Raw genomic sequence first — 26,576 nt, 5'->3', positions numbered from 1 at the left:
AGTTTGTGAACTTGGGAGGTCTCAGCCTCTCTGGGGCCCATACTGTTCATCTTTAAAATGGAGTTGGAGAAGGGAGCTCTAAGTTCCTCCAGTGCAAATATTCTATGATTCTGTCATAGAGAACCCTGGAGCCCATGCCTTTAGTCAGGGCCCTGTTACAGACCCAGATACTTCATCCCTGGCTGCTTGGATTGTATCCCTGGCCACCGACCTTATCTTATCTACTGTTTTTTCTCTCTTATCTGGTTTCTCTTCTGGTACCTAGATCATAACTGTGCCCCTCGGATACTTTCTTTTTTTTTTTTTTTAAATTTAAATTCAATTAGCCAACATATAGTACATCATTACTTTCAGATGTAGAGTGCAGTAATTCATCAGTTGCATATAACACCCAGTACTCATCACATCACGTACCCTCCTTAATGCCCATCACCCGGTTACCCTATCCCCTCCCACTCATCTCCCCTCTAGCAACCCTCAGTTTGTTTCCTAGAGTTAAGATTCTCTCATGGTTTGTCTCCCTCTCTGATTTCTTCCCAGTTTTCCCTCCCTTCCCCTATGATCCTCTGTGCTGTTTCTTATATTCCATATATGAGTGAAACCATACGATAATTGTCTTTCTCTGATTGACTTATTTCACTCAGCATAGCCACCCTGGAAAACAGTATGGAGGTTCCTCAAGAATTAAAAATAGAGCTACCCTATAACCCAGCAACTGTGCTACTAGGTATTTACCCCAAAGATACAGATGTAGTGATCTGAAGGGGCACCTGTACCCCAATGTTTATAGCAACAACGTCCATAATGGTCAAACTATGGAAATAGCCCAGATGTCCATCGACAGAGAAATGAATAAAGAAGATATGGTGTATATATATATATATATATATATATATATATATAATAGAATATTACTTGGATACTTCCTTTATTTTGCTCTTTCTTACCTCACTTTCCAGTTGTGCCCTGTCTTTTGCTTATGTTCTATGAAACCTGCCATGTCCCATTGGGTTAACCCAACTAGTTTTGGTCCTTGTAACCCTTGGCCTGTACCACAAACATGTAGCCTGTGACCCATGCATCCAAGGCTGGTGAGGGTAAGCTGGGTCTGCTTCAACTCCATACATCCAGAAGAAAAGAAAAGCTTCAACACCTAGCAATCTTGTACATAGTAATTGCTTACAAGATGTTAGTACTGACACATGCTATAACATGATCTTGAAAACATTATGCTAAGTGAAAGAAGCCAATCACAAAAAGCCATATACTGTATGATTCCATTTACATGAAATATCCAGAATAGGTCAATACATAGAGACAGAAAGTAGGTTAGTGATTGTTAGGGCTGGAGGAAGGGGAAAATAGGAGTCACTGGTAATCGGTACAAGGCTTTCTTTTTCAGGTGATCAAAATGTTCTGGAATTATAAAGTGATGATGGTTGCACAACCTTGTGAATACACTAAAAACTACTAAATTATATACTTTAATAAAGTAGATTTTATGGTATGTAAATTATATCTCAAGAAAATTTGGTTAAAGTATTCAGGTAATCTTTATTTATATAATATGAATTGCTTAGACATTTGGAAATATTTCAACAACCAATTTTAGGGAGATGGTCAGGACCATGTAGGTACAGCCAGAAACACAGCTGCTTTTTATCTGGGTGCCTTCCAGGGCCTAACATCCTTCTTCCCTAGGGAGGTACTTCTCTTGTTACTGTTGAGAGAGCACAGCAAATGTCTATAAACTTTATTCCTGGGTTGATAATGTGGTTCCTGTCTAAAACATTAAAATGCATCTTGACTAAGAAGGTAAATAGGCAAGAAATGAGATTCAGCCTGAAGCATAGTTCCCTTGGTATCTGTCCCCTCAAAGCTAAAGCTAAAGATATTTTGCTAAAGCAAAATAGATAGATAGATGATAGATGGATAGATAAGGCAACATCAACATAACAAAAACAAGTTGGATTTCACTGGCCAGTTTTTTTTTTTTTTCTTCAAAAGAATTGATTCAGCTGGATATTTCACTGGGTCCCAGAGCTTTAGGTTGAATAAACATAATCTCAGTATCTTCAGTTAGCTTTAGAGTCCAGCTATCTATGAGACCCAATGCCCCAAATATTTTGGAAGGCCATATTCCCTATCCACTTCCCCCAGGTAGGTTTATACCTCATCATCTTACCTGCTGAGAGCATGTCCTATTTTTAAAGGCCTCCAGAGAAGACGCTTCTTCAAAGAGATGGGATGACAGAGCTTTGCCCTATGCAGCGTTCCCTGTGGAGCTAATTGGTCAGGTGTCTGATCTCCATGGCGTCTACCTGGCTCCCTCCTCCCCCACAGGACTGAACTGCTCTCAGAATTGTGAGCCCAATATACCTTTAGGGCTTTGTTGTTATTTTGTTTTGATTATTTTTCCAACAGAGAAATTCTGCTTACGGAGTCAAGTACAGCATTAGGATATCGGTGATGCTCCCCAGGAGTCCCGGTGGCTCGGAGCTTCACAGCCTCACTTCCCAAGCTGCTGCTTCTCATTCACTGCCCCACACAAATGACCCAAGTCCACCCAAGCTGAGGAGTCGCTGGTTACTTTCCATCACACGTTGCCTCATTGTATCCTCTGACTGACTCTTCCACGTCACCCTCTCTATCTGTTCCTGGCCGATTGGAAGGTATCAGGCACAGTCTTGTCACTTTGCAGAAGAGGAAACTAAGGTGAGGTGCAGACTTGCCCAGGATGATCCAGTGAAGTAGTGATTGATTGAGATCCAGATCTTGAGGCGCTAACTGAGAGGCTCCCTACTCCTGGCATGCCATGCCGCCATTCCGTTGCGTTCCCATCATGCCAGTTAGATTCATGCCCCTTTCACAACAGTAAGAATTGCTAAGATGATATCACTGCAGCAAAATGTGGGCATTTTCTGCTCCAAAACTAGCCAAAGGCAGATGCCACAAAAAAAGAGCCCCTCTTGCTTTAGTAGGGACCAGAAATTCTCTGGTATATTGGGCCAACACGGGTTTCTTAGACGTTAAGAAACAAAACCCTCTTGAATAGTGTTTGTTTTGATTTGTGTCATTTCGTTTCATTATTTCTTTTTTCTGAGTGTCTGAGCATTTTGTTCTGTTTTGTTTTTCTTGCTCTTAATGACACAGAACTGGCAATTGTCTTCAGAGTTGGTTGCTCTGGATGTTCTATAGTCAGAACCCTGTGCTGTCAATGGCAGCCAACCCAGACTCAGTACTGACTGTCCATCTTCCCCTCTGGATGGTTCCAGGGGCTTTGCTGTTATCACCTGCCACTGAAAGACACAAAATAGATAGAACATGAGATAATAGTCCTAAATTGACATTTGTGGGTTTGCTTCCTTTATATGAACTGTGTTACTAACCAGACTCCTCTGGGAAACAGGAGCTTAGATTGCCCTTGCTAAGAAATCTAACCAGAGACTGTATCCTTCTATCCAATTTCTGATACCAAAACCAAAGGCTCTTATTATAGGGTTTTGGGTTTTCTTGGGTTGAATTATTTATATTATTGTTTTTAAAATTTATGGATTGAAACAGAAGAAGCCTTTATTATAGTAAATGCAGGAACACTCTGTATTAAATAACAACCAAAAAAATCAGAGATTTGCCCTCTGATTTATAACAGTATTCCTTTAGCATAGATTGGTGGAAAGGATTAGCTTCCCCATTCTACAGATAGGAAAACTGGAGCAACGATGTTGTTTCTCATAGCCAACCAGCCATGGAGCCTGGCCTCCGCATCAGATCTGCCGATTTCCACTTCTGTGCAGGAACTGACATTGGGGTTTAAATTAAGAAACTGTATTCTAAAAGGAAAGGTTTGCCACTATTTGGGCCAAGGCTTACTGACTTTGGCAATGGGACTGAGTGTCACACTTTCCTTTGGCAACTGTGGGTATTTCAGTCCAATTGGTATATATCTCCAAGAACTTTCCCTGTGGACCTCTTTTTGGCTTCCATTTACAAAATGTTAAGGGATAATAACATCTACCAAGTACGTGTCTAAAAAATTTGCACTGAAATGTTCCATGTTATGCACCCCCCTTCTCCATTCCTCTTCTTTTTAGATGTCCTCGAATGCCCTTGCACCTCTGTATTCTCCAGGCACAGACTCATTGTTCTGCCTCCAAATTACACTCTTCTCTCTTCCTGCCTCCTTAATAAGATAAATCACCCAAACATCTTCAACTTGCGACCCTGTTACATGAATCCAAATGCTGACATTATTTTTGCTCTACCACTTGACGCCAAGACCCCAACCCTACAGCTCTGCTCCTTATCTCCATTCCAGAAATGTGAACTCTCCCCGGCTTCCCTCTTACTTGGGTTCCCTAAGTTTATCTGCTTGCCGGCTTGCCATCCTGTTTATGCGTGGTCAGATGTCAGATGCATCTGTGTAGGAACATGAACATCTCAGAATAGAGTGTCTTGGAAATGTATTCATCCTCACAAAACCTGTAGGGGAAAAGACACAGCTGCTTAAGAGAATGCATTAAGGTGAGCCAAGCTACAAAATGCACAATTCTGCTTGAATTCACTTACAGAGTTATATGTACACACACTCCGTTTTGTCATTTTCTAGTATGAATGTGCTTATAATATCAAAAAAAAAAAAATCAGTAAAAATTTCCTTTAAAAAAACTGTTATTTATTATGGGAAGAGTCTCATCTTTTTACGAATAACCCTACTCCATCTGAATTATTCTGAAAGATAAGCTTTCTTTCTTCCCTTTTAATGTACCTGGTAAATAAATATATCCATGGAAATTCGTTATGTCAGTAAAGTAGTTAGATGTTTATCTTTGGAATGTGCAAGTATCTTTAACACTAGCTGAGGCCAGCAAGGTAAATTGTTATAGTTACCAGGGAATGTGAGGACATTGGCAGTTCATTTGTTGACCTAATAAACTTTTCCTGAGCACCTACTGTGTGCCTGATACTCATCACGCCCTCTGAAATGTGAGTAATCCCTCTTCCTAAACTGTGCTCTTTAACTTGATCCTTCATTTCACTTATTATTAACATGTCTGTCTCCCACCTAGACCAAAGATTCTCAACCAGGGGCAGTTTTTTCCTCCGGAGGACATTTGGCAATGCCTGAAGACATTTTTTTATTGTCACAATTGGTAGGGGCTTCGATATCTGGTGAGTAGAGGTGCTATGGGTGTATAGTGGTTAGAAGCCAGGGATGCTGCTGAACATCTTACCATTCACAGGACAGCCCACCACAACGAAGCATTGTCAGCCCAAAATGTGAATAATGCTGAGGGTGAGAATCCCACCCCAGACTATATGCTCTTGGGAACAGGGACTGTGTCATAATCATCTTTTTAATTTTAATTCTGCTATAGTTGACATACAGTGTTATATTAGTTTCAGGTGTACAATATAGTGATTCAGCAATTCTATACATTACTCAGTGCTCGTCACAATAAGTGTACTCTTAATCCCCAACACCTAGTTCATCCATCTCTCCACCCCCACCTCCTCTCTGTAACCATCCATTTATTCTCTATAGTTAAGAGTCTGTTTTTTGGTTTGTCTTTTTTTTTTTTGTCCATTTTGTTTCTTGAATTCCACAAATGAATGAAACCACACGGTATTTTTCTTTCTCCTATTTATTTCACTTAGCATTATACTCTGTAGATCCATCCATATTGTTGCAAGTGGCAAGATTTCCTTCTTTTTTATGGCTGGGTAATATTCCATTGCAGTTCACACCACATCTTTATCCATTCATCTATCAATGTGTGTCGCAATCATTTTGTATTTCTGCTACCACGCACGTAGTGGTGGCTGTGATAATAAGGTTGAAATTCCAGGAGTGCCAAGAGGAATAGGACAAAGCCCCTTTTCCAGAGACTTGCTACTCGAGGTTGATTCTGGATCAGTCAAATTGCTGTCACCTGGGAAGTTTTTAGAAAGGCAGAATCTCAACCCCTACTCCAGACCTACTGAAGCCCAATCTACATTTTAACAAAACCCTCTGGTGATTCATGCGCACATTAAGGTTGAGAAGCCCTGACCAAAAGGGTTTTAGAGTTAAATGGGTGGATAGGCTGAAGATGCTCAGAAGCAAAGGTCCAAGTTCATCTGGCAGCAAGGAGCACAGGAATTCCGCCTGGATTTACCTGTGTAGCTCGAGGTTTAGGTGAGCATGGGTGCAGCCTGGAAAACAGCTGGACCTGGGGACTGAGAGCCACAGCCAGTTACCCAGGAGTAACCATGCAGGACCAAGAAACTAGAAGGCCGGGGTGGTGATGAATGGGCAGACGCTGAGGCGCAAGTGGCCGTGGCTGGGTGGAGGGAAAGGGGTGGGACAAGACTCTGGGCAGTCCGTGTGGAAGAGAAGGACTGCCAAGCAGCGCCAAGGAGGCTGACAGTGGGGAAGGACAGGCTGTGTGCCAAACCCAGGAGAGGCCAAGGCTCTGAGACTGCGGGGGTGAGAGGTAGCGGCCCAGACTGGCTACAGGCCGTTCATTCCATTGTCTGGGTGGCTTGAGTTCATTAGGGGAATCGAGTTACTCAGAATCCTTATACAATAGCTCACAGTCCTTCCAGGACCTGATAATGTGGTAATTAACATGGGGATTCCAGGAATGCCTTGGATTTGAGTTCTGTCTGTAGCAGGCTGATATGTCTGGAATCTGGATATTGGAAATTGCTATTCCAACATCCTCCTTATTTCCTTCACCAAGAATCAAGTGGCCTAAAAATCCAAGCGAAAGGGCAAATATGAACTAGACGCAGGAAATTTCTGAGGGGCTCGTTCTGGTAGCATCTGTCAGGTTTCCCAGCAGTCCTTTTGTATTTGCCTGTGGTCAAAATACTACCACTGTTTTGGAATATTGTGACATTATGAAAGCATATGCCAGATGTTAGAAGACTTTGATATTGTGTGTTTGTTCACCAGCCACTGGAGCCAATTTTTAAGGCGATGGTGACTTAATCAAGCTCTCTTGGTAAATGACATCTTATGGTTCAAGGCTCTTGTCACAGCCTAACCATGGCCTGGGCATTTTACTTGCTCTGGAAGATGAAGGAGAGTTGCCAGCTGGCCAGACTGTGGCTGGATGAAGACCCATGTCCCTTAGTAGAGTCACTTGAGTTACTTGAAGGAACCTAGCATCCCATGGTCAGCTGAGAATGGTACCATTGGAAACAGACACTTGTCCAAAATAAATCAGATTCTGGCAGAGTAGAGTCACAGTACCCAGATTCAGTTCATTTTGCTAGTGCTTACAGTCTGTAAAGAGGGAAGAATTTGAAAATGCCTTATTGGCTTTGCCTCTTTCAGATGTTTAGATCTCCATGGACTCCCAGAGCTAGGCTGGCAAGCTCTCCGATCCTGTGGAGCCAAGTTCAGAATGGCATGGATAAGGAAACAGAGACTTGAAGTCAAAGTAGCCTAGAGGCCATGAGTTTGAGTGTTGGATTCATTACCAGCTTAGCCACTAACTGGCTTTGTGACCATGGACAATTTCTATCAACTCCTCCACACTTAGTTTCTTTATCTCTAAGTAAGGCCTTATAACACCTAGTTTATAGGGTTGATCTAAATCCTAAAGGAAACAATATATATAAAGTACTTAGCAAATTCTTGACATACAGAATTCAAGGAACAAAGGTTAACCCTGTTTTATTGTTGTTATTGTGCAAGGTCATGGAGCTAGTCAGTGCAAGAGACAGGCTGCAAAACTGGACCGCCTGACCCCCAGTCACGGGAACTTACTGCTCCTTCTCCCCACTCTGTTCCTACAAAATTGTAGGGCCCAATCACATTTTCCTTTTCTCTTCACCTTGAAAAATCTAGGTCCTCCAAAAGGATGATGATTAAATAATGATTTTTCCCGAATTTGAGACAAGTTGCCTTAACCTACCAGTGAGAGACATACGTTGGTCACCCCTTCCCAGCTCTTTGGTCTATATATTTGGTTAAATAGCTCTCCATATGGCTCTTTAAGATCATCAAAGCAGAAAGATTCCGTCTAAGGCTAACTAAAGAATGAGCATCGTTGTCATTGGCTACTGTCTTCAGCCTTTCCCTGAGGAGGCTGCTTAGCCCGTTTCCTTCTGGGCAGCCGTCAAATACCCCAGTCCCTCTCAGAGATCAGGATGACTGGGGTTCCGGTCCCAAGTTTGAGCTCAGTTTCTAGGCTGTGGCAAAATTCAAAGCTGCAGCTCAGAGCTTGTGTCTGAGGCTTGAACTGTAAAGAATTCCTTCGCTTGTGGGGTACAGTGGGACTCGGAAGAATTCTAGTCTCCTGTGCATCCCTTGTTTCAGCCTTCTTCTGAGGAGCTGAAACAATACTTTATCATGAGCCAGCCTAGGGAATGAATAGCAAATGTATAGTGTCTTCTCTGTAAAATAGAACATTCTAGATTTCAAGCATCCAACTTTCTAACGCAGTGAAACAGAAAGACTTTGGAACCATCCAGAGCTGGATGGGAAACCCTGGCTCCACAGCTTACTAATTGCTTGATTTTCTGTTAATTATGTGACCTCTCAAAGCCTGCTTTCTCATGTGTAAAGTGGGTGTAATAGCAATAATGACTTTGTAGGATTGCTGTGCGGATAACATGAGATAGTATTCAACACACATCTGGCATATGCTAGAGGAACTTAAGTGTCCTAGATTTTATTGAGAGAGCAGTTGGTGCATGGGGAATTTAAAAAAAAAAAAAGAAAAGAAAAGAAAACCATGCTTCTTTTCGATGTTTGTCACCAAAGCAAGTAGTTGGTTTTATGTCTTTCCCTTTGGAAGTACTAGCATAATGTGCTCATTTCTTTCCCAAGGGCCAGGACTGTGATGGAAGCAGCTATGTGTGCATGGGGCTCAGGAGTTCAGGAGGCTCAGGAATGCTCACAGGGAGATTCTTCGGGAGACTTTGTCACTGTTTTGTTTGCAGGCAAAAATATAGAGTGATGGAATTGAAGGTGAAGGAGGATGGAGGCGAGAAGCCAGTCTTCCAGTTCCCTGGATGACCACCCTTGCGAGTCCAGATGTTTCCTCATCACCTCTCAGTCCCCCTTCCTGAGAAGCAAGCCAGCAACGTGTCACTTTCCTACACCTACCTCCCCTTCTTCATGTCACGTCCAGTTTCAGGACAGGATTAACAGACGTCCCAGGGATGTTGAGCTCTCGATGAACAAGCCACTCGGGGAATGAGTTGATCCACAGTGTCTACTAGAGAATGAGGGTGAGAGAGAGGAATCAAGGAGGAGAGCCTGACTGCTGACAGTGCAATCTTGTGGCTAAAAGTGCCTTTAATATTTGTTCGCCACTCTGTGGAAAGCAGGCAAATCACTTAGGCAATCAACTCCTTTCATGGATAATGAGTATGGACATCTTTCCCGGGATTCTGATGGCACAAGATGTAGAAACAAATTGTTTGTGACACAGAGCCACAGAAACATTCGCTAGTAGGATCAGTGCAAGCACCTCACATAGCTCTGCTGCCCAGGGAGCTGGCCTGTGCGGTGCCCACCAGCCTCAGATCCAGGTCACCCCCAGCTTCAGATCCAGGTCACCCCGGGAGAGATGCCTGGCTAACTGCCTTGCTGGGGAATCGAGTCTGGAACTTTGCATTTTGTTACTCTTTGAATAGCCTACACCTCTGTGTCCAGTCGATCCAGGTTCATTGCCACTCTTCCTACTCCCTATATGTGGCCAGGACGGGGTGGTGGGGGACAGGACGGTATGAGCCCAGGGCAGAGTACGGACTAACTGAATAGTTGTTGTAAACGTCTAAATCATTCAGTCGGAGTGCTCTACATAAATATTTTTAAAATCTAAATAAACTATCATCTATTGTATTTCACCATCAATAATAGTACTCTGCAATTATATATAATATATCATATAAGTTTTTATAGCCTTCAGCCTGCTCTCCTGTGCCATCTCTCACACCTTCCTTACAATAGTGCCCCAGAATATGTAAATTATTACCATTTTACAAGTTCAACGCTGACCACAATGTTGAAACCATAGCTTTTTAACTTCTTTTAAAATGGAGTAAATGGTAGGACTTCTCTGGAATGAATCTAAAAAAGATTAAACTAATTAATCAGTTTGAGGGACAGCAAAATGTTGGTGATTATTGTCTGTATAGGGTTTCTTTTCCCCCTGAAATTAATACTTTCATCCATTCCCCATATGCCTCACGCTCCATCCCCTAATAAGATGCTCTTTTTTAATAAAAACAGAAGATTTCATTCATAAGCCCAATTAAGCTAAAGCTGCTGAAAATAAAATATATCCAGTTTTCCAAACCTTATAACCAAATCCATTTATGGGAAGAAAATAGCCAAGAAGTCAGTGTGACTCCCAGTAGGAAGCAGGTGGGAGTAATTTACTGGACAGAGTAGCCATTTTATGTTTGGGGTGTGTTCCCCATTTCTACCATCCACACACTAATTAGCCATAGTAAACAGACACTAGGGTTTTTTAGAATGTGGATTTCATAATTCTCCCATTCTGTATGAAGCTCATTCTTAAAGCATACCTCTTTCTCTTAGTTGAGCACAGATTTCTTCAGTTTACATATTACAGTAGTAGTCTTCCTCTTTAAAGGATTGACTGAAGATGAGTCATTAAGGGTTCACTCATTCCCTGAAATTGTCAATCTATATCAGTCTAATGCTAAGATTATCTCCCTTCCAGTAAAGTGTTTTAGGGTTTCTAAGTTCATATTTACATATGTTAAACAGCTGGATGAAAGATCCAGACTGCATTATTTTCCCGAACTTACAAATGATGGGCACCATATTGTCTTTAGACATGTGATTAGATATTTGCTTTACACATGTGGAAATAACATACTTGCTTTTATCTCAGGATCTATTGACAAACTAAAAAAAAATACATATATATATTTTTTAAAGATTTTATTTATTTATTTGACAGAGAGAGAGAGAACACAAACAGGGGGAGCAGCAGGCAGAGGGAGAAGCAGGCTCCCCACTGAGTAGGGAGCCCGATTCGGGACTGGATCCCAGGACCCTGGGATCTTGACCTGGGCCGAAGGCAGAGGCTTACCGACTGAGCCACTCAGGCACCCCTAAAAATATATTTTTTAAATTTCTTTCAGAAAAATACATAGAGTTAGGGAAACAGGTTCCTGCTCCACCTTGTTACAAGGTAAAAAGTGCTCAGTCTAGGTAGAATCTTGTATCTGAAAGAGATCTTAGAATTAGATTCTTAGATACTAAGAGTCACACAGCAAGAAGATGGCATAGCTAGGACCACAAAGCAACTTCTTCAAAAGCCTGAGAGTCTCCCAATAAAAATATTATTTAACCCATATTTAATGTCATGTGGTCACTGGGTCTGAAAATGGGAATTCAGAGATGGATAGGATATAATGTCTGCCCTCAAGGAATCCACCTGCTATTTCTATGTCTTTGACCTAGCTCCTAGTGGGAAGACCAGGAGAACATCACATGTATCCTGGGCTTTCGGTTCAGTACAACATTTAAAAAAAGCTTTCCTTATAGTCATGTAACCAAGACCAGCGCTATGAGATCAGGGAGGGCTGGATTATGGGACTATTAAGGGACAACCGTACCAAAGTGTGGTGCTTAGAGGGAGTCTCTGGTGGAGTGGCGTAGAAGAGTACTTGGAGAAGTCCATCTAATGCTTTGTCAATTATTTGGGTAAAAATACGGGTTGATAATGAACTTGATGATAACATACAAGGAAGAGAGCAAAAACTCTGTGACGGTTTCAGTATTAACAAACAATTCCCACGGAAGGGAAAATGAGTTAAAAATAAAATAAGGAGAAGTAACAGGAATAAATATAAAATACTACATGGAGCTATCTAATTTGATAATAAATACATTTAATTAAAAAGGCTTAGCTGTTTTATTTCCATTGAATGTTTTTAGCAGAGTTTTGTCTTTATTTTGTTTTATTTGATAAAAAGAGAAATAAAAAAGAATCAGTAAAATGTAGGAAATTGTACTATGAATATATATTAAGGGGTGAGCTTATTGCTGCCTTAAAGCAACAGTTTGAATTTTGTACATTTGATAGTAAATCTTTTATATTCAGTATTTTGTTTCAAGACATTTGCAGAAGAAATGGTGGATGTTTTAAGTACATCGTAGCTACGCCTTGAGTTTCATTCGTTCGCATGCATTTGTCTATAGAACACATGCAGTTTAGCATTCAGGTCCAACATCAAATGTCCAGTTACCAAAAGTCACCAAAAGTTAATGGAGAGTTTGAAGAGACCACCAATGAGTTTTTCCCACCCATGTGGTTAATAGGGGAAAATAAGTAAATGTTTCTTAAAGCTACGGAAAGTAGCAAAGTCTCATTTTAACTGGAAGTGTAATAGATCTCCTAAATGAGGCATACATATTTATAAAAAAGAAATCAGTTTACTGCTATTGCTTGGCTGGTGTTATCTTTACTCTCTCTTTAAATAACTGAGAGTGTCTCAGGAGTTAGACTGTCACAACTGCATATTTCAGGTTGCTCCCAACAAGGAGATGTCATTCCTAGAAATTTGGGGACCTACTCATTCTGCCCTTGGGCTCTCCTAGTTAAGGAAAAAATACCTGAAGCACTTCCTGGCATTTTTTTTTTTTTTCTTAAATCACTTTTAATATTCTTCAGTTGCCAAAGATTGAGTACTAATACACAAGGCAAACCAGAGTTGACTAAATGGGTTAGGAGAGTGGACTGAAGCCTGTTCCTCATTTCTTTGCAAAATTGAGTAAAAGATTAGGTTTTCTAGACAAAACTCAAGAGCGGTGACCAGTTCTACACGAAGTAAGGGCACTTCCCAAATTCTCAATATGGTGGCTGAACACTCTGCAATTCCCTCTTCACCACCAGTAGGCACACCCTGAGTCTTTCCCCCATCTCCTGCTCACAAGAGTAAGAACTCTGCCTTTCAGTCTTACTGTAGCGGTCTCTCTAGATATAATATATTCTAAATGTATATTGTTTGTGGATGGACTGATAATAAAGCGCTTATGTTCACGGGAGCTTATTAAATTGAATTTAAAGGGTTAATAATCTTTTGGCCACATTATTGCAAGATAGGACTTATCAAAATTCCATGTCAACATGTCATGATTCACAGGTGTTTCTTGTGTCATATTTCCTTCTTGTGATCAAAATCTTGTGCTATCATCCTGCCTTCTAGCATTCATCACATAGATGGATTTCAGAGCATCACACTAAATAAACACAGCGAATATCACAATTTCCCATTTCTTTAGTCATGTTTATAGATAGATCTTTTAAAAAATAAACTTAAAAAAATAAAAATTTAAAAATGAATCCTGTAAGCATGATGACAGTATATACTAAATCATTACAACTCCCATTATGATTTTCACATTCAGTATATTTATTTTAATCCATTATTAATACTGTTATCTTTATGGATTCATCATGTCATCATTTTTCTCATATATATGCTGTGTATCTAAAGAAATTTGGGAGTAGTTCTGGACTTAACATAATCTAACTTTCCTTGTGTTCTTTCTTTTCTTCCACAAAAGTCATCTATTTAGGACTCTACATTTGTTACATACAGAATACATGTACATGCAAAGGTAGACTATTTAAAATTGGGTTCTTTCATAACATCTTTTCATAATTAGGAAACAAAAATACAACCAGTAAGTGTTATACCTTTTTAATCACTGCCTTTAGGGCAGGGGTGGGAATGTGATTTGCATTTGATTTTATTTTAATAACCCAGGAAGTCATTTCTTTGCCATTTAAATATATAAAATTTAAATAATTCAGAAGTGTAAAAAACGTAAAAGATGAAACTCCACTTTAAAACTCTGCTTAGAAATAAGAGTTGGGGCTCCTGGGTGGTTCAGTCGTTAAGTATCTGCCTTCGGCTCAGGTCATGGTCCCGGGGTCCTGGGATCGAGCCCAGCATCGGGCTCCCTGCTCAGCGGGAAGCCTACTTCTCCCTCTCCCACTCCCCCTGCTTGTGTTCCCTCTCTCACTGTCTCTCTCTGTCAAAAATTTAAAATCTTAAAAACAAAAAAAGAAAGAAAAAAAGAAGAGTTAACAGCTCACTGGTTTGGATAGATGCTTCTAGATCTTTTCTAGGCACTTATATACATATGTAGATATACATATAGAGTGCTGTTTATTTAGCACGATATTTAATATGCAACTGGATTCTTTTTTATAACCCAAAAATGTGTCCTGGATATTGTGTCAGTAAATTTAGGTCTACCTCCTTTTTTAAAATGTTTGCTTAGATTCAAACGCTAGCTTAGCCACTTAATATCTCTGCTACTTTACGTCATTTTTGAAGTAGAGACAATAACTGAAGATTGTCATTATGAAGATTAACTGAGTGTATGAAAAATACTTAGAACAATTTCTGGCAGAGAGCAAACAATGTATGGTAGGGGGATAGTCCCATATTTTGATTGAGATTTAAGTTGTTTCTGGGGTTTTTGTCTTTAAACAAAAATGTTACATAAAGAATTTTTATACACTTATGCAACAGTCTGTAAAATAAAGTCTTTGAAGTAGAATTGCTGGGTTACAGGGCATGCATAGATAATCTCCTTGCTAGTTTTGACCATAAAGATATCTCATTGCAGTTGTAGGCAAATCATAGCACATTTTAGTTGGTTTCTCTCGTACCATTCTGTGCTTTATTTAAAACACTAAACAGGGGTGTGCCTGGGTGGCTCGGTTGGTTAAGCGTCTGCCTTCAGCTCAGGTCATGATCTCAGGGTCCTGGGATCGAGCCCTGCTTCAGACTCTCTGCTCAAGGGGGAGCCTGCTTCTCCCTCTCCCTCTGCCCTTCCGCCCGTGCTCATGCTTGCTCTCTCTCATGCTCTCTGTCTCTCTCTTTCACTCAAATAAATAAATAAAATCTTAAAATAAAACATTAAACAGCTTGTCATGGATTCTATTAATCCCAACACTTTCTATACACAAAATTTACTAAACCTGCCACATAAACCTTTATATAATAATCGATAATGCCTTAAACTCTGTACCAATCAATACTGTTTCTAAAGTAACATCCAGATGCCTTGTTTTACAACAGATTCAATAACATCAAGAGTTTGACCTTTTTTTCTTCTTGATGGCAGAAAATTATGTAAGTGAATAGGACATAGGTAAGTCTATAAAACCTACTCTAGCTATATGCTTCTGACCGGACAGAGTGCAATAGCCACCTTCAAATTGTACCCAGTTGAGGACTTTTCAATTGCCTTCAAGAAACCAGAGAGAAAGAAAGTAGGTCAACAGCTTAATAGAATTGCTTTCTTTACCCTTCACTTAGTGTCAATACAGTGATTTTTCTGGTACTTACAAAGCCCTATAAAGCTAGATATTAAAAGTTCTCCGATATTAAGGGAAGATAGAAGTGTGTAAATTTCACCTAGAGGACGTGCTTCTTTTGGGAAAAACTGGATTTTTAAATATGCATGATTGAGTCTTCCCCTGATTTGTGTACAAACTCTAAACCCCTAGTTTGAAGTTTACTTAATTGAGCACAATGACGTCCCCACAACTTTATTTAAAATCCACAATTATTGCTGCCAGTTATTTTTTCAGAAACTCTATTTATTCACTTATTTTTTTAATAAAAATTCTTCCGTACTCAGCTCCTACTGTATGTTAGCATACATGTTCCTTTGTGAGGCTTTCATGCCCATGGCATATACAGAAATAAGAAAGGAGACAAGCCTAAAGTATAAATGCAGTGAAAAAATGTGTGAAATTAAAAGGTTCAGGAGAGGACTGAACAGGGCACCTGATTTGGATTCCTTTGCTAAGGAAGTAGTATTTAGATGGAAACCTGTAGTACAAGTAAGATTCAGGAAAATGAGCAGTAGAGAAGAAAAGCATTCTAGATGAACAAACAGCATGTGCAAAGATTTTGTAGCAGTAAAAAAATGCGCTCTACTCAAAGAAGGGAAAGAAGGCCACTGGAACAAAAGGATGGAGTAAGTAGCCCAGAATTAAGATGGAGAAGCACACAGGCCCTCTCTCACGTGATTGATGGTCTCTCAAAATCTGTTGAGGATGAATTTTCAAATGCCTATTGTCTCTGCCTTTCCTGAAAGTCACTAGATGAAGGAAGAGAAGCTTGGATTACTGCGTTTAATAAGACAATAAGCAAGATAATAGAACATTCTTTTTATCCCCTGTTGACACTATTCAAGGTCTAAAATCCCCTGGCCCAGCCTTTTGCTCTGAAGGCTTAAGAAAAGACAAATCAAAAAATACAAGTGGTGTGTTGAGAAGGGAACCATGATTTTCTGAGGCTTTCAAGGTTTTATTGACTTAAAAGATCACAATCACCCCTCTGGGTGCACTTCTATTAGGTCTTCTGTCCATACCATATTCTGTTCTGAAATGAGCTTTCCTTGGATGCATTTATCCCCATGACAGATAATCATGTAAATCATGGCAGGTGACCAGGTCTGTCTCTGGAAACAGCTGTCCACGGCAGCACGACTCCACACCAGCTCAGATACTGGAGACAAAGCCCAAAGCCCCACATGAGATTCCCTGGTTCTTTGGGTTCTTAAGTTCTATCACCTCACTTTCTGAAGGCCATCGCCTTACGATGCAGGAGGAAGAAAAATGACAGAGTGGATGGGTCAATAGTCCGACTTGGCTGTCATTGGCATTTGAAGTCTCCTCCAGTGTGTGTTGGCGTCGGAGGTAAAAAAGTCCTGAAGAAACCTATTTTCATTTGTCATTGCCTTGATGAGAGCACATAGGTTATAGAAAGAGAAAACTGTATATTGATCTCATTCTTTGGTTTTCCTTCCTCTTTTCTTGATTGCTTTCCACTGTTTCCCATGTAACACTCTTTATGTAGTTTATCTTTAACTCATAAAGTACATGTAAAGATTAAAGGTAAAATAATAAACAGCTAACCATATGGTGCTATAGTTTAATGTGGCCTCAGATTGCTGACATGTGTGTTGTATAGTTGTTCTTAATGATTTTCAACATGTACGATTTTAAAAGTGAGCAGGTGGGGGGTGATAAAGATAAAGCTGCCTTTTCCAACCATCAGTGTATTGTTGTGAGTCAGTATGACCTCAATCTCACAGTCAAAATTAAGAGTGAATCTACTTTAGCTTGTTTTATGAAACTATGATAAGAAGTTTACATTAACTGAAAGGTCCAATGGATAAATACACTAATGTAAAATAACAAAGGATCTTTTGAGGGACATGGAAAGTTACTCTTTAAATATTTGAGGTCCTATGGTGCTTTCAAAGGTGACTGAAGCAACACTACTTTGGAGTGACATGGTGGCAGAGTCACTAGGAGGCCTTTGCAAAATGCATATCCCCATTATGACATTGATAGACGTGCACCCCACTTTCCTGCCTCTATGGGGAAAATACCCCAGTGACTCATCTACACACGGGAATGGATCATATCGTGACAGTGGAACCCTGGGTTTTGTCAAGGGACTTTTAGTTTGGGATCCAGGTAATGACCAGAATTTTAGCAGGGAAACTCACCTCGCTATTGCTCATGGACAGACTTTGTTTTTATTTTTAAAATTGTGTTCAACACAGTAAGGCCCTCAGATACAAAGCCGTGGAGTCATTAACTCTCAAAGTCACTCACGTGACACTGTGGACTCGCCTTCCCTTTGCTTCCTCTGTGGCTTTACATTGTAGGCTGGCAAGTTTGTTTGAGAAAGCACTTCTTATAATAAAAAACACAGATGTTTAGTTGGCATAAACTTTGCCTGCCGGTATATGACACTGAATTTTTATGTCTAGAAAATCTGCCCAGCGGTTCTACATTTCTGTCATGGGCACAAACCATGGGGGTAAATATCAGAGTTGCCGGGGGAGTCAGTTAGAGTTTAACCAAGTTGCTTGAAATATTTTTGGTTTCATTTTTATTTAACTGCTGTGTATCAAAGGTGAAGACAGGGAGGTACTGATATGAACAACTTTCAAATATCTATGAAAACAGAGGAAAAGCCATTACTTATTATAAAATGTAGTAAAGGGATCATTAGGGTCCTTCAAATCCTGATGACTAAAACATAAAATTACCTACAGCAACTAGAATCCTCTTCTAGTTTTTAAAAAAATGCATGGTGGTTTTTTAGAGACCCAATTTCCCTTTGCTGGAATTCTTTTATTTGTGAGCATCTAACAAAGCCTCATAGGACAGTGAACCTGGATAATGAGAAAGCAATAAGACCTCCCAGGAAATACATTATTGCAAATGTGGCCCTGATTCTGCCATGGTCTTTCTCTCTGATGATTCATCAGCTTGGCTTCCTCATCTATAGGAAGAGAAGGAGTCATCACTATAGAAAGAACCTAAGTTTAAAATCCAGTGTTCTCGCCACACCTTGTGAGAATTAATACTATAAGTGGGTCAAAGGGAAGACATAGAATTTGCCTAAAACTCTCCTGAAACCAGTATTACCATATATGTTAACTAGAATTTAAATAAAAACTTGAAGAAAATAAAATAATTTGCCTAAAACTGTATTATCTCACCTATGTTCTAAACTACGATAAAAACAGAAAATTTTTGAAAAATAGTAATTTTTTGATTTTCATACCACATTCCTCATTCATTCAACTGATATTTGAACTTTAATACAATCCAGTGCCATCAGGACATAGCAGTGAGGAAGACACAGAGTCTTTGATTTAGTGGAGCCGACTGCCTAGCCTGCAAACTGAGACCGAATCAAGGGCAAAAATTCTCCCTCCTTCCGGTTCCCTCCAAGTGCCCTTACATTGTCCCAGATGCGCTCTTTTGGATCTCTTATCCTACAAGAAAACACTTGCTCAAGACTTCTTATAGGATGTGTTTGTCCTCCACCCCACTCCTCAAGCCCTATCTCTGTCCACTAATCTGATAAAAAATATATAATTTTTGTTAATCTTTTATTGCCATGTTACCTTTCCAGGGTACCAGTGTGTATTTTAGTGAGATCGTCTGGACACGGTAGTTCAATGCTGCAGATAATCTGCAAGTAAGGCATATAGGGCTTTACAGGTCCCAGGCAAAAAATTCATTAGAGGCCCTTTGGGATTCCCTCACCTGCCCCCTCAACGTGAAATTATGTTTGTAACTCAAAGAGGAAAGATTTTGCCGTTTGCATCGTAACACAAGCCATACTCATAAATTTTATAACCAGAAACAGTATTCCCAATAATTTAACATTTTTATCAGATTCTATCAAATTATTATTTGAAAAATTAGGATTTGGTTAATCTACTTGCTTTCCTATTCTTTTATAGCTTCTATTCCTGTACTTTCCCCAAAGGGGAAAAATGATACCGTTTATGATTTTATAATGCATTTGAGCGACAAAGAAAAAAAAATCACTGTAGCTGAGCATTAAATTTAGCTCTTAGACTATGTTTTTATAGAACATGTAGTAATAGTCTTAAGTCAAAATATCAGGTCATTTAGTAGAGGTATTTTAGAAGTGAAGTACTTTTTGAGGTTCTCTGGGGGAAAAAAATGTGGTTCTGTTTTTGTTTTTGTTTTTACTTTTACCCAGTGGTATGCTGGTAGACTGTCCCCTCCAAAGATTTGTGGCAGTTGTCTATTCCCATGATGTCAATACTTGTGTGATGGATGACTTCAAGCTCCCAACATGAATTTACTGAACACAGAGTTGGAAGGGATATGCATAACTGATTCTCAAGAGCCAGGATACTCTGGCTTGTGAACAACACAGGAGTTAGGCTCACTTTGAAGATATCCTCCGTGTGGGTGTTTCAGCTGAGGGAGAAGATGAAGTCAGGGGGCAGGTGGTCGGGGAGAACTTTGCCCAAATTATGGCGAACAAGAACATTTCATCTCATTCTTGGGAGCCACGCCGAAACCAGAACTTTCCCCGGTGGAACTTCTGTCATTTCTCTTTTTCTTCAACTGAACATACATTCCCTTTGAAGGCTATTTTTAAAACCCTTTTCTCTGTGTTAGGTTTTTTAATGACACATGATTTAGCTTTCCCGAAATATGGTTCTGTTCAATAAAAACAAGGCAGATGAAAAGTTCATTTCGTGTGCGAAGCCCTAGGAACAATTCTCCAGGAGGGTATTTATTTGCTTTTTAAATGAGAATTCATGAGAACACTGTGATGAATCCAGACTCCGTGGCAGTTTTATTATCAGAACAGACCACCTTGCCTTAAGCAGCACATATGGTTGGCAGAGTCTGCAGGGGGCAGTAGGGCTGAGGACGGTGGAAGGGGAAAGAAGTGGTTTCTAAGCCAAAGGATCAGGACCTGCTTTCACACTCCACTCCACTTCTTTTTCTTGTCCTTGTTGCTTCAGACCGCCAGCCATTAAAGTTTTATGACCTGGTGTGTGCTCCTTCCCTTTCCAGAATCCCTGCAGGAACCGTAATCAAGTGTTGGGCTTGGCGGGGCAGAGCTGGTGTCAATGATGAGGGTGAAGCAAAGGGAAAAGTGCCTTCTGTTTCCATCCTTCCTGTCTGCCCTCTAGAACCAGCCAGGAGTTAAAGAAGTAACCAAGGGTTGACTCGTAACTGCTGCACTACTCCATCTTTCTGCAGAGGGAGAAAGTGCCCGGCTCCGAGTCACACTGCGAGTTAAGTAGAGCAGGTGGGAGGAGAGGAGACAAACTTGAATCCTCCCACTTGCCAGGATGGCTCTTCACGATCACACCCTGCAGAGCCCCCATTTTAGTTTCCCATCCTTCCGTCTTCATCTCTCATCCACCCTGTCCCTCACTCCAGCCTCATGCCCCTGTCCTCCTGGGGTAGCGAGCTGGAGTTACGAACCCGCTTGTCCTTGTTCATATACACACATACAGACACACAACCTTTCCCCTGCCTGGTTGGCTGAGAGGATAAGGAATAGAATTATCCTCAGCAGCAAGCTTCTGGGCAGGAATATTCCTGGCATTGCAGGTATTTTTCCTCTTGGAACAATAAAACATCATGAGTTTGTATTCTTAAGTCTCTGGTTCGGGGGCATTATATATAATGTAAGCTTTTGTAAGTGCCTAGCTCTCACTATTTTTTTCTGAGAACATATATAGACTGCTGCCAACCCACAAACATGTTTTGGAAGCAGAACAGTTTTATATGCTCTTGACTCACTGACATCTCAACCAACCACTTAGATCTATAGCTAGGCTGGCTTGTATTGCTCTATAATTATTACATTTGTGTTTGTCTTTTCTATTCAACTAGACACCACAGTACAGCACGTTATACTGTGCTTTTGTCCCAAGGTGGTATTGTTCAGTACAGGTTTATTGACAGCCTGGGAACATGGTGAGTCTCACATCCTTTTAAATATTCTCTGCCAGACAAACAAGATTTGGAAGCTCAGTATAACATCAGTTATTCGGTTCCAAGTTGTTTTAAATATCTTTTAAGAAGTGGGGGAGGGGAGCCCGATGGCCTATTCCACCTCTGGAAGAGGACAGACATTACTTACGCACCCTTGGAAGTCACGGTTTAAAGTCTGACTCCACATGGCATTCATAACGGCCTGAAGGCGTGACTCCATCCTGCCCATTGTTGAGGGATGTCTAAGTGGAAAGTTCAAGGAAGAACACATGCGCAGAGCTGGCTCAGTCATAACTTTGGTCTGACCAGTTAAACCCACGTGACTTAGAAGACATGATCCATGCAGTCTGAGAATCATCAGTTGCTCCGAGTTGCACATGGTAGGTCCATGGTTATTTGGTTTCAACTGGAAGTTACCTTAAGGATGGTTCTCAGTGGACTGTGTGTGAATGTAGTTGTCCATCTTAGCTCAAGACTATGTAGAAGGTCATCAGTGGACAAAGACACCAGTATAAGTTGCTTGATGCAGAGTTCATTAGACTGGTACTTCAGCCCAGCTGCCTTAGAACTTACACTTGCCATCTTACAGACCAACCATTACTGTGTAGGCAAGTCTTTCAATTGGAAAAAAATATACATATATATATTTTTTTATGTTTATAATAGATATATGTAAATAATAAATAACTTTTTAATCGAAAGCTTCAGAAGAAATGGCAACAAGATGCACGTGCAGGGCTTTATACAGATAAAAATATGTTTTCAAAATTAACCTCCTGAGCATCTGGGCAATACATATTTTCAGAGGTAGTCTATAATATGGGCAAAACCACTGCTTCTCTTAAATCACTAGAATTACACGAACTATTACAAGTCCACTTTTCCTGGACTTCGCCAAAATCCCTGGGTGCATGGCCATACAGCTCTGCTTTTCAGGAAAAAAAAAAAATTGGGGGAGGGGATGGATAACTCTGCCAAACCACTGACTGTTCCAATTATTTTCCTTCTGCCTGATCATAGCTCTCTGTTCACAAAGCCTTCCTCGTCCACGAAAGCCTAACTCTGTCCCATCTTCAGTGTCTATTGCTGGGAAGACTTTTTACGGATTCGAGTAGGGCCTTCAGATTCTTCCAGAGATGGAGTTGTTTTGCATGTGGCAAAAAGGACAGCCGAAGTGAAGCCCAGAATAAAGAGCTCTGGATTTGACGTTTTCAAGGACTGGGTGCAAGAGACAATGAAGCAGCGTCCATTTTCCCTCTTCGGGCTTTGCCTTTGTTTTTGTTTTGTCGTGTGATTCTGGAAAGGGCAGGCCTATAGAGCATGTTGGGATGAGGTAAAACTTCCTCGGTGTCACTGGAAGCTGACAGCTCTTGTGTAGGCGTCTTTGAGAGGGAGGCTCTGAACAAACACGTTTAAAGCCGTCCCTGATGAACCATAAAACGCTCTCCAGATAACTGTTTGTTTTTCTCTTTTATGTCATTGCCTGTCAGAGATCCACGTGTTTTACCATTTGTTTAACTTGTTTCTCAGCTTTATCAAGAAAAAAGCAAAGATAGTACTAGCATCCAGCTCTCATTGTGACACCAATACCACTGGATGAGAAGTTATGAAATCAGTGGAAACACCAGCTTTATGTCCTTCACATTCCTATCCTCCTCTTCCCATTGGGGGGAAGAAAAGGACAAGTGTTTAAAGTTTTGGGATTTTCTTTTGTTTTCACTGAATAGGCGGTTTTTTGAACATCATGTTACAACCTCAGTAGCTCCTTAAGTGTCTTGTGATCTGGGAGAATATTTAACTTAATAAAGAAAACTAGTGGCTTGATCAAGAACCAAGGCTGTTTTGAGAATAAGCGAATGAGAGAGAAAACTGATGAAAATAAGATCCTTCCAGGAAGAAGCTTCCATGAGGCAGGACCCATGGGGCATACGCTCAGGCCATCGCTGCACGGACAAAATAATCAGGCTAGCTCCAAGGTTTTCAATATTCTTGCAGGGGAGGGGCACACGGTCAGTGGTGTGGGAAGGATGTTTGCATCTCCTGGGTTTATACTGGCTCAGAGGTCAAGCTTCCCTTGCAGTCAGGGTTTGGATACTTTGGGGGGTGGGGGCATAGTTCTTTTTTTTTTTATGTTATGTTAATCACCATACATTACATCATTAAACTGAGGGCTGCTGGAGTGGTGGTGGGTGGGAGGGGTGGGGTGGCTGGGTTTGGATACTTCTAATAGCTGTCCTTTATTGCTGGGCAGAGATGATGATCCCTTCTAAAATTCCTGGTGACTTGTTCCACCCAGAGCAAACAAGACCTCACTCTTTCCCCCAAAAGCTACAACATGTTTTTCTTTTGGTACTAGACTGAATCAAGCAAAAGAAGGGTGTGAAATGAAACTGATACATCTTACCTAGCGTGGCAGTTGGTGGAAGGAAGTTCTCTTGAGAGCAGAATTGTCCAGTTTCCATTTATATATATATATATTTTTAAGATTTTTTTATTTATTTATTTGACAGAGAGAGACACAGCGAGAGAGGGAACACAAGCAGGGGGAGTGGGAGAGGGAGAAGCAGGCTCCCCGCAGAGCAGCGAGCCCGATGCGGGACTTGATCCCAGGACCCTGGGATCATGACCTGAGCTGAAGACAGTAGCTTAACCAACTGAGCCACCCAGGCGCCCTCCATTTATATTTTTAATCTCAGATAATAATAATGTTAGCAGCCTGTATGTGCCCGAGTGCATGACCAAATGTACATAAGCAAGTCAAAAGTAGACAGCCTTTGCATTTCAGTAAGTGTGATGCTTGCTCACAATATGATACTCAGTGTTCTGGCTAGCACAGAGATACAGAAGTTGTAGTCTGTACCCCCTGCTGGGTGTGAAAAAGACTTCATCGGCAACTGTAACACCTGTTCTTCCCTCTTCCAAATATTGGTTGGCTTTACTGTGCTTTGTACCTGGGGTAAGAAAGCTGATTATTAGTGGAGTTGATCCTGGATCAGAAATTACTTCCTGCTACTACTCCAATCTTAAGGATTTACAGAATGTTTCCTTTCAGATTTAGATTTCCCAGCATGCTTCTGAATTAGATAAGAAAAATAAATGCCCTAGAAGAAGAAGAAGGAAAAAAAGGGGAAAAAAAGCAGAAATGGTGGCATTTTATTGCCTTTTTTTATTTTGTTGTTAAAAGGAAGCAAGCTGACGTGCCCACTCTAGTCATAAAGCTGTACTCTTCTGTTAGTGTGACTGGACTGATGCATAGAAGCCAGGAGTGAATCTACCGTTACTATACCACTTAGAAGAAAAAACAGAGTCCTGTGAATCACCAGCTTTGAGTATTAGATTAGGAAGAATCCAGGAGGGCTTTATTCTACCCAGGATTCAAGTGAAGACAAAGCCTCAAAAGGACCAGGATGAAAAATCACTTCCTGAAGATCAGGGAACATTTACCTTTAATAAGCATCATTAGCTGATCCTGGCTACAGAAATTCTCCTGAGAACTGGTGTGGAAATAATCTCTGCTCTCTGCTTTACTTCCTTTAAAAAAAAGAGAACTCTGTTTTAGATGCTAGGCCTCCCTCTTTCCCAGAAATTCCCAGCTCCATATGCTTAACGCTTTCCTTTGTAAGTTGCCTAAAGAGAGCAGAGCCCTACTTCTGCTCTGAAATGAACATCTTTCTCTGTGGGACCTGGCCAGGACCCTGGCTCTGCCGGAGAAGGTGGCTCTCCATTCAGAGCGACTTTCACAAATGCTGGTTGGGACTCCAAAGTGGTGAGACAGAGCTCACCAGCCCTGGCTGATTTGATTTGCCACCCCGGAGCTATTCTTGGCCATGGGGCCTGGGTAGACATGGTCTTCAGACTTTTCCCTGTTTATAGCACCTTTCGACTCAGGCATTGAGAATGCTGACCAACACTGATGCTTTTTTTGTTCTTATTGCCTTTTCCAGATACTGTGTAGAAGGCAAAACAGCTCCCATTCCTCATTCCAGCCATGCCATCTGAGAGCACATTTCCCAGACCCTTTTTCCACATGACCACAAAAATGTCTTGGGGATGAGAGTCTTTGAAAAGACTTAAGAGTTTCTCCTGCCCCTGCCCTGGGAATGGAGCCATGTTTGCAGAAACCAAGAGTCTCCCTTGTTAATGAGTGGTTCAGTGGATGTTTGGGCAAAGTATATATTTCACAGGTGATCTTATTAAACTTCACGGTAATTCATTTGTTCTTTCCATCAAACCTATGCTGGCAAGTTATAAGCGCCAGACGAAATAGGAGGTACAAAGATGGATCGGCTCGCTTCTAAGAGTTTACTGTCTGCCAAGGGCGACATGTAGATCAATGGAAATAGGCCCAAGATTGGTGCTAACAGAGCTATAAACAACGTGCTGAGGTGCTGTATGTGAGATTGATTAATTCTCTCTGAGAAATGGCAAATGCATCTTTTAAAAAAAATGTTTTATTGTTATGTTAATCACCATACATCACATCATTAGTTTTTGATGTAGTGTTCCATGATTATGGCAAATGCATCTTTACCCATCTGTGCTTTTGCACAAATCATTCTTCCTGCCTAGAGAACCTCTGCCTGGCTATCTTTACAGAGCCTCCAAAGACACCATTCAGATGTCACCTCGTCTTAGGAGCTTTTCCCAATACTGCTGATCTGGATTCCTTGTCTCTCCTCCATTCACTCCATTTATCTCTATCACAGAGCTAATGGCATCATATTTTGATTGTGTGGTACTTGACTTTCCTGGCTAAAGTGTGAACTCCTCAGAGCAGGGATTACATTTTTTATTTAGGCATTCCCAGTGCCTGGATGTCGCTCACTTTTCAAAAGGAAAGAATGAATACATGAATGAGTTTATGAAGCATGAAGGATGGCATTGCAACCCTGGGACTTATCAGACTTTAGTGATTGAAGGCAAATGTGATATTTGTGTTTTTTCACCACTGAGTCTTTTTAACATCAAGAAAGAGTAGTTATCTCAAAATGGAATACATATTTCCATCTACGCATGTGAAAAATTCTCCGTGGGGCTTTTCAGAAATGGATTTTTGTTATTTTTCCATTAGAACAGATGTTTTATTCTGTGACTACGCACGGTGAAATTAAATTTCGGGACTTTTAAGGAAGAGAAAATAACCTGCTATTTTCTCATTCTAATATTTCCTCAGGTTTTATTATCACTAGATTCTTTTATAATAGCAGACATTCATATTTTAGGGTCCTGTTTTAGTCAGGTTTACATTGTCAATGTTCA

At 40.7% G+C, this 26,576-nt stretch overlaps 1 protein-coding gene and 1 long non-coding RNA gene across 6 annotated transcripts in view; both read left to right on the top strand.

The window, feature by feature from the left end:
• SLC8A1 (solute carrier family 8 member A1) overlaps positions 1-26,576 on the top strand; it is a 367,453-nt gene that overhangs the window by 192,784 nt on the left and 148,093 nt on the right. The gene's annotated exons all lie outside the window — the stretch shown is intronic.
• On the top strand, positions 14,879-22,465 carry LOC118007809. Its single transcript, XR_004678493.1, has 2 exons — positions 14,879-21,299; positions 22,338-22,465. It is a non-coding gene; the product is annotated as an uncharacterized LOC118007809 (long non-coding RNA).

This window comes from Mirounga leonina, unplaced genomic scaffold (assembly GCF_011800145.1).
Source record: "Mirounga leonina isolate KUSES-001 unplaced genomic scaffold, KU_Mleo_1.0 Mir_125, whole genome shotgun sequence".
NCBI classification, from domain to species: domain Eukaryota; kingdom Metazoa; phylum Chordata; class Mammalia; order Carnivora; family Phocidae; genus Mirounga; species Mirounga leonina.
This window is presented reverse-complemented; position numbering and strand designations above follow the sequence as displayed.